The sequence below is a fragment of the Formica exsecta genome, unplaced genomic scaffold (genome assembly GCF_003651465.1).
Source record: "Formica exsecta isolate Colony F162 unplaced genomic scaffold, ASM365146v1 scaffold139, whole genome shotgun sequence".
In the NCBI taxonomy this organism is placed as follows: Eukaryota; Metazoa; Arthropoda; class Insecta; order Hymenoptera; family Formicidae; genus Formica; species Formica exsecta.
Window position 1 is genome coordinate 827,540 of NW_021848721.1, and position 6,091 is coordinate 833,630.

The 6,091-nt window shown below is 47.0% G+C and overlaps 1 protein-coding gene across 5 annotated transcripts in view; it reads left to right on the forward strand.

Moving 5' to 3' along the window:
* Window positions 1-1,596: 1,596 nt before the first annotated feature.
* The window catches only part of LOC115246150 (ly6/PLAUR domain-containing protein 6B-like), a 20,621-nt gene continuing 16,126 nt past the window's right edge, over window positions 1,597-6,091 (forward strand). For 2 of the 5 annotated variants that reach the window (XM_029824798.1, XM_029824794.1), the window contains exon 1: window positions 1,598-2,711. The gene's annotated coding sequence lies outside the window, so the exon portion shown is untranslated. Of the gene's footprint in view, window positions 2,712-2,782; window positions 3,025-6,091 lie in introns of all 5 variants that reach the window. The other 3 variants (XM_029824796.1, XM_029824795.1, XM_029824797.1) reach the window with 3 other exon arrangements.

Below are 6,091 nucleotides of genomic sequence, written 5' to 3' on the forward strand. Positions count from 1 at the left end.
GTTCAACGTACGATACAATACATTATTAAATTATACAATTCGTACGATTTAATCTTTAAATACGCGGCATTAAACATGTGAAAAAATTCATATCCCATGAGAAACGAAAGAAAGTATTGCGAAACCGATAACGATATTTCAGGATTAACGTAGATACGAGGGAGGCAAAAAAATTGGAAGCTCTTCGGTACATTAGAGCAAATCAATGCGTTTTCACTGAATTTCCAGTTGAACACACAAGCATGAGGGAATGATTCTTAACATTTATATCGGCGCAACAATTTCATCCAATTTTCTGATCGATTCACCACCGTTCTGGATAATGTTGCTCACCCGCGGGCCATGAGCCGATGTTCGCTAGTCAGCATCCTGAATCCATATTTCCAAATTGTATTCCGCGACAACGACGTTCTCCGCGCATTGCCACCGAAATTGCACCGGAAGTCACCGTGTCGATCGATAACCGACGAGAAGGCCTTGGTGCCACGACAACGATGGGAAATCGAAATCATAGAAATAAAGGATCATAGGTAAAGTCGTATCTACCGAATCTAATCCCATAACCCGACCTCTCTCTCTCTCGTGTCAAAATGCTACCTTTCGTAGTATTAAAGAAACGATACAGAGCAAGAGATATAAGCAGACGCGAAGAATATTTGATTTCGACACGAGATGACATAAGGATAAAAAAAGGATATATGTATAGAATAAATTTCAGCGTATAAAATTTATGCGATATTTATGCAATATACATACAGAAAGGATTGAATTACGTCAACTATATTTATGCAAGACATCTATAGTCCGTTGTTGACGCTTGACGTAGCACCGCGAGCATCAAGAGAGAACGTAGAATAATCTGAAATGCGACTGAACATATAATATCTCATGGGATCATTCTTCTTATCGTGATATAAATACAATATAACGTCGGTTCGATATGAATTGTTCGCGCGTTGATATGTAAAAACGCGCGATGAAATATACTTTATTTTACAAACGCGATGTTTTTTTTCCTCGCCACGAGAGTTTATCTCAGCGTGTCGCTCATTGCCAAGTGTCCACCGTGTAACATTCATAATCCAAAATCAATGCACCGCTATTTCAATGAGAGTTTAACGCTCCGTGACCGTGGTGTTACGACGACAACGGACGGTGTAATCCCTGATTTCGAGCTTAGAGGAATCGTCAATTTAGTACGTTCTCGCGCGTATAAACCTAGCGAAACTATCCGCTTTCAATTTTCCGCCTGTTAAAAGCACGTAAGTGATCATGCCGCGCTCGACAAGGATAAAAAAGAAAAAGAAGGGAAAGGAAACGATCGCGTATGGTTCTTTTATTGTGGACTTTTATCGAGAGGAGGCGAACGAGCCCGGCGCTTCAGAGAGAGAGAGAGAGAGAGAGAGAGAGAGAGGCGAAAGATTCCGCACTCTTTTTACACAGCGGTGGTGGTGATGCTGTGATCGGTCCGACAGGTAGTCCCCGGTGGTCGGTCCGTGTCCTTCGACGCCGCTGGTGGCGCGACCCCGAGTGTATCGAATCGAGGATCTTCGCAGATTTTCGGAGGGCTTCGTTCACCCACGAATGGGCTCCCGCGGGTTCTCCCGGGCGCTCGGCACCGTCGGCTCCCAGTGTATTGCGCGGCAGTCTGGACCGCGGGCGGCCCGCAGCCTCCAGCCGACGCGACGCATCATCGACGCGGTGCTTGCGTGCCTTCGAGAACGCACACGAGAACGCGCTCGCGTTTCTACACGAGAACGCGCGACCTTCTGCGTGTTTTGGAACGCACACACAGCATCTGCGTCGCCAGCAGCGCGCGCGCGGCACATGGTCCCTCTCGTGTCCCGACCCCAGCATCCCCGCCGATATCCCGATATACGGAGAGATCCGTCTCTCTCCGCTCGAGTTGGCCCGATCAGTAGATCACGAGCGCGCGAGGAATGAGGGATTGTCATGATGGGCCTCGAAATTAGCTGACTGATTAGCGACCGTTCGCTGAAATCGAACATGACGTCCGCAAGCAGCAGCAGCAACGGTACCAGGGAAGACTCGACGTCGCGATTGGCACGCATTGCGACACCGTCGACGAAATTGTAGCATAGTGCGCTTAATAAGGTCTATCACCGATCGGAGTCATCGATCGATCGAGCGGGCAAAGACAGCTAGAGGTCGGATCGCGTGAAATTGCGCTCTTCCAAAGTGGGTCGAACCCCGCGAACGCGTTTACCCTCGCACCGCGGGAAGGAGAAGCCGTACCATTTGCCTCGGTGGTGGATGAGACCCGCGGGATATTTGCAGTGAATCGAGCGTAGGGGTATGCGCGCGCGCGCGCGCGTGTATCACACGCGTGCACCCGTACACGCGTGTCAACGATGCGTAGCGCGGACCAATCTACTACGCTCTCTCGATAGCTAAAAGCAAGTAGTACACGGTGTTTGTGCACGGCGGGAAGGGGGACTCGAGACTGCGGAAAACTGAGAGGGTGCCTAGGAAGAAGGGGGTGACGCGAAAGAGAGAGAGAGAGAAATTACTCGTGAGAGAAGTGGAAGGGAAAAGAGAAAGAGAAGAGGTACGTGAAGAGAGAGAGAGAGAGAGAGAGAGAGAGAGAGCGAAAAAGACAGACGGACATAGAGGAGCTGGAGAGAGTAATGATCGTGACGACGGTTGTGCGGACAAATGAACACCTCGGCACAGCGTTTGGGATATTCCAAGTAAGTAGCTATGCGCAAATGCCGCAGTTGTATTATACCGCGGAAACGCTCGCTTTGATATATCTGCGTAGTTGTGAGCACCTACCATTATTTCGGGAACGAAATTAGTTCTCGTCCCCGTAGTGGAAATCTCCGCCTGAGGGATGTCGTCCAAGAAAATTGGAGGCCACTCGAGAATTCTCGAGAAGCCTCCACCACAACAAGTCTTTTCAACCGAATCAAAAATAGATGGATCGATACGTCTCGCCTGTCCGGCATATCAAGTACGTTGGCGAAAGTTGGCAGGAGGAAACTTTCAAGGCAAAATTTTTCGGTAGAGCTTTTTTTTTTTTTAACTTTGTTACCGCCCGCTTCTCTTCCATTTGTCCTTCTTCCTTCTTTTTTTTTTTTTTCCTTTTGTGGACCTACGCTTTACGCTCGGGAGATTTTATTGCTAGTCATTTTTCAAGCCTTGGATCGCGTCGATGGGATCATGGACGCTGGTAAATTGATGCACGCCACCTAAGCCAGCACATTTGGCGCGAAATCCAACACACGCTTGGCATCCGAACCAACCGGATCATCCTGGCCTCGCGTACACATACATCCTCGTAGAATCGTGCTTAACGATAGCTTACACGCCGAGATCTCGGGGAAAAAAAATCCTTTAGCCATGATAGAAAAGAAGTAAAGCCCTGACCTGGCGTTTAACGTTGGTGTATTAATCGTCGCTGAAACGAGCCTCGCTTTAATTTATTCAATAAGTTTGAACTGGGAAGTATTTAATTGCTCGGCGCGCACCAATTGTTCTGTATAATTCGAAAAAGTTTTTCTATTTTACTTTGAAATTGCATTTGGTGGCGACGTCGGCAGAGCGCTGTCGATACGGTTGAAGGATATGACCTCGAGATTCAACCGACCCATTTTTCGCGACTTCAAAAAGAGACCGCCTGTGCTGTGCAAAAAATATCTACAGCGCATTTATTTTTTGATCTTTATTATATATATTATCTATACGTCTCTTTTCTAATTTTTTTTAAATATGACTTTACTAAAGTATTGCGTAATACTTTTAATAGACGCGCTTTCAAAATTCCTCATTTGAATCACAATTTGGACATAGTTCATAGCTCGATTCTTCCTATTAATTAATGAGCTATCGCGGAGAGGTCGGGATCGATCAATCATCACAGATCATAGCGTGTCGTGCGCAATATCGTGAGATGGATTACATCGGACTCGAAATTTGTAGTACTTCTTCGACGCGGATCTCTCTCTCTCTCGTGTATAACCCACATCGATGTATAACATTAGCATTTATATAGGCGCGCAAGATTCCGCGCGCGCGAGTGACTCGGAAGCGAAATCCGAACGACGACGAGATCCGAAAGAGAGAAGTTGTCGAGAGCAGAAGCGAACGAGCAAAAAGACGGGATTAAAGGTGGTGGCGACGGCAAATTCCACATAGTTGGGAATGCGAGTCAACATATTTTTCAGCGCTTATTCCGGAATCAATGTCGTCGTCGTCGAGGCACATATCGATCTTAAGAACGAAACTTTCGAGACACGTATACCGCGTCAGAAGGTTGCACAAAAATGTGATGTCGCCCGGTATATGTATATCGTCGACCGACCTATCGTCACGGGGAGGGGACGCGGCAACGAATTCCAGGGATGTAAAATTTTTTCATATGGGACTTGGCAGGAAAGGCACTTGTAGCTGGAGCTGTAATTTTGCCAAAGATACATCGTCCGCATCCAGGGAAGCGATATACAACATTTATATTAGCATTTATATAAGGCTAGAATAACTACGCTATTCCATGAGCCTCTACATGCTCGACGCAAAAAAAAAAAAAAAGAAAGGAAGAACGAGAACGCAAAATCTACGCCGTGAGATAAGCGCCTCTTCTTCCTCCTCCTGCAGCTCCTGCCGACGCACTTCGCAGGCTCGGAAAATTAAACAATGCAGAGAGAGTCACAGTTACGTATTCTTAACGCTCAACGGGGGATGCATAAAGCTAGGAATATTTCACGTACGTCCGGAGTTAGACAAGTACGAAATTAGGAATATTTATTCAAGTAACGGCGGAGCGATATAACTTTTCGCGGTTTCAACCAACTTGCTCGACGAAGGGAAACAAATCTTCAGTCGTGGATAAAACGGCAAGAATTGAGAAGGTTCGAGCAAAGATATAAAGGGTCGGGAGAGAGAGAAACGCGAGTTAGAAATAAAAGAGAGCGTACAATTAAGTAGCCGCCGTACCTCGACCAAAGTTCGACGGAAAGAGATTATCGGTTAATTATCGGTAACTAAAAGGCGTTCCTAAAATTATAGCCGCGCCGGATTACCGCAGTAGTTTACCTTCGTGATAGCAGTTAGGGGGTGGATGGGTGGCTAGGATGCACGGCGAGAACGTGTGAGCGAACGCGAACGAGCGTGCGTGCGTACGTGCGTGCCGAGCGAGCGTACGTGCGTGTTACTTTCGGCGCGGGAAGTGTTGCATGCGCGTGTCGTGCATTATATTAACAGACAGTGGTACACCCAGAGACGCGGTTAGACACACAGCGGCAGCCTCTGTACTGTTTCACTCGTCCCTCGCAGGGCTAGAGTAGAGGTACACGTATAAACGACGAGATTCAGAGACGCGCGAGTTACAGAAAGGGTTTTGTGTCGCGCCGCGAGGTGTGCAGCGTTACTTCATCGCTCGCATCAAAGGCAATCATGCCGCCCTTTCATCCTCCCGCACACTCCCATCCAATCCCTATTTTCCTAGCATGGTACTTTGACAATCGCGAACGTTGGCGGCGAAATCATTGACGAGCTTGTAAAGCGGGTCTTTGCTTTCCGGTTGTTCCATACCTTTCCGTTTGATCAGACGCGTCGTTCTTTCGGAAGACAACGTCGCCGATCCGGCTAATGTCGTAGCATTCGTAAAAAGCTCATAAGGAGAGAAAAAGTTTCGGACGTTACGTTGCCGAGGATAGACGGCGAACCGCGGGAAATTTCCCGGGCATATTTCATCCCTGGAAAACATATTTTATCAGGGATGACTATAAGTTATTCGAAAGTTCGTCCGGCAAGTTTTATCCTACGAAAAATAAATCGCAAAGGACAAATCCGTGTCTCCATCTCCCTTCGTCCTTCTTTATCTCTCGTTTAGTTCGACGCGATCCAACGCGTGTAAACCAGATTTGCGATGATTATAAGACTTGCGCAAGAAGAGAGAGAAATCCGTGCGAGGAGAAAAATCATATCGCGCCGACGAACTTCCGAATTACTTCTGAGGAAGTAATTTGTGCTTTGCCTCTTTAGCTTATATATATATATATATACAGGTGTAAAATACACGAAGGAAGGGCGAAACTCCATTTCCGCAATCAATTAAAAGCATCGGTGA